Source organism: Drosophila persimilis, unplaced genomic scaffold (assembly GCF_003286085.1).
Source record: "Drosophila persimilis strain 14011-0111.01,24,50 unplaced genomic scaffold, DperRS2 tig00000746-arrow-arrow-pilon, whole genome shotgun sequence".
Classification (NCBI taxonomy): domain Eukaryota; kingdom Metazoa; phylum Arthropoda; class Insecta; order Diptera; family Drosophilidae; genus Drosophila; species Drosophila persimilis.
Window position 1 is genome coordinate 121,122 of NW_020825348.1, and position 2,829 is coordinate 123,950.

Sequence of the window (2,829 nt, forward strand, 5' to 3'; positions counted from 1 at the left end):
CGCTATCTTCATCTAAATTACTCTTTTTGGCCAGACTCTTCATTTGATAAAAATATTCTACCAAACTTTCATTCGGCTTCTTCTTCCTATTCTCGAGTTGCTTGTGTACTTGCTTTGCCGACAGTTTCTCTGTAAACTCTTCCTCTAAAGCTTCTTTAAGTGTATCCCAATTAGTAAGACCATCTTGACTGTTTACAAACAACTTCGCAGCTCCTTTCAGCAATTGCCTACCATATACGAACTTTTGCAGCGCGTTCCACTGTACTGTCTCTGCTGTGCTCTCAAAATCTGTAAGCCAATCGTTAATATCTTTATGCTGGCTGCCATCAAACTCAACTAAAGAATCACGAATATCTTTCAATGTAAACGCCATTTTACTTGGAGCTTCTAATTGTTCACTCTGGATATTCAAACTAAAATCTGTTGTATCCTCATACATTGACTCTTTATTAACCTCCGACTCGAAATATGATATTAGTCTGTCTTGTAACTCTGCTTTGTTCCCCTTAGTTTTCAGCTTCAACTCTTTTAACTTTTCTTTTAGCTCGACTACGGTGAGTTGTGTGATCTCGTTGTGCAACATTAGTATTGTAATTAATATGATATAAACTTAAAATAATGTTTAAGAATTTTGATTAATGTTTACGAATAATATGTTTTATCTCACTCTTTAAATTTCTTATACTTTATCTCTGTTACTCTTACTCTGCTGTCTCTCTTTGACATCTGTCGCTATTACGCTAATTGTTTCTTACGTCGTTTCTTTGCTCTGCACCCATACACACGTCTGATGGATAACGCCGTCGTCTGTGTATGTGGCTGCCGCACTCGGGACTTTGATTTTCTTCTTTTCCTCTGCTCTCGATCGTCTCGTCACGCCTTGTTCCTATCTGCTGGTTGATGCCGTCGTCGTTGTGTGTGAAGCCCGCTCTCTGGATACTGATGTTCTCTGCTCTTTCTGGACCCTCTCGTCGCGTTCTGCACCCATACACACATCTGATGAATATTGTCGTCGCCTGTGTATGTGAATGCCGCTCTCTGGATTCTGTTGTTGTTGTTACTCCTTGCTTCTCTGTACCTCTCTCTAACCGTTCGACATCGAAGTTTTCAACTCTCTTTTATGCACTCTCTGTGTGCCTCTTTTCCATCTGTTCCACTGCCTCTCTCACAGTTTCACATAATTTTCTCGTCTCTTGTGCACTATTTATGTGCTTCTTCTCGAATTTTCGTTGTCCTCTGTGGTTCTACCGTCGCTCAGACATGCACGAACTTAACGGATAATGCCGTAACTGCTCTTCTGCTTGCCTTTGCTGTCATACTCTGTCTCACTCGCTCTCGTGAAATTTAGGCCTGTCGTGACATAGCCATTTCTGTGTGTGTGCTGCTCAATGTGCTGTCTCGTTCTCTCCTTTGCAGAAATTTCTAGACGTTCAAAAATCTGCTTCTCCTGGGTGTTTTATGTTTTGTGGCAATAATGTATACACAATTTAATGATTGATGTACACTATTGCTTCTTTTTTTTATTGGACGAGCCCCCATTAATGTGGGGGGACTTATACATGCGCGCGTATAATCCTCCCGGTTGTATCGAATTTGAGGCTACTTTCTCGCAATAATTGTTGTCGACGGATTCATTAAGAAATCATAACTTTATTTCGTTCATTGGTCTTATATTTAATTTACACAGTATTTTATAATTTTCTCTTCTCTCGCTTTCATTTAAGCCGCGCGCACAGAACATAAGCTCTCTCTCTCTCTCGTAGCTCAAACTCTTCCTCTTCGATTACTCTATCCTCGTTTCTATTCAATTATTTCCTCTCTATATGTTAATGGTACTCCCGTTACTGCCTTTCCTACAGAATAAGTATTGAAATAACAAAAGAAGAGGACAGCTATAATATCGACCCAAAGCGAACTGATAAAGAACGTAGTAAATCCATGGAATTGATAAAACTTAACTATTCAGACTTAACTAACATTCCAGCAATACAACTTAACTACGAAATGAATCTCAAACTGAAATCAGAAGAACCTGTACGTACTGTTCTGAGAAGACTTTCATATCAGGAGAAAAAGAAGTAGATACCCAAATAGATGAACTATTGAAAAAAGGCTTCATAAGCGAAAGTAAATTGGCTTACAGCTCTGTAATAGTATTAGTCAAGAAAAAAATGTTCATTCGTGATTGATATCCATTGCCACTTATAGACGACTAGTTAGTGAGATTAAAAGGGAACACAATTTTTACACTTTTAGATTTGAAACACAGTTATCACCAAGTAAAAGTATCAAAAAGTTCGGTGCAGTATACAGTACTTGTCATATTCATAACAATATGAATATACAAGAATGCCTTTTGGACTTATGAATGCACCAGTAGTATAAATTAGATTTATTAATTTTATTTGACAACCATTAATTCGCGAAGGTTTGTGTAGTAGTTTATATGGACGATATCGCTATAGGTTCTAAGTCGTTCAACGAACATCTTATAACAGTAGGTACAGTTTTAAGAATTCTCGCAGAGTATCGACTAGAAATTAAGGTTAGTAAATGTCAATTTGGTTATGAAAGTATTGAGTTCTTGGGATATACCCTTTCTGGTAAAGGAATAAGCCCAAACTGTGAACACACAACAACCATTAAGCATCTGCCATTGTCAAAACATCGCCATAAAATGCAAAAGGTTTTAGGATTATTCTCTTATTTTAGGCGTTTCATTCCTGCTTACTCAAAAATAGCAAAACAATTGAACCATGCTCTGCTTATTCTCAAGCTCTCTTTATTAGGGTTCCCAACGAATCTTCTAGATTGGATTTGGTCCTAACA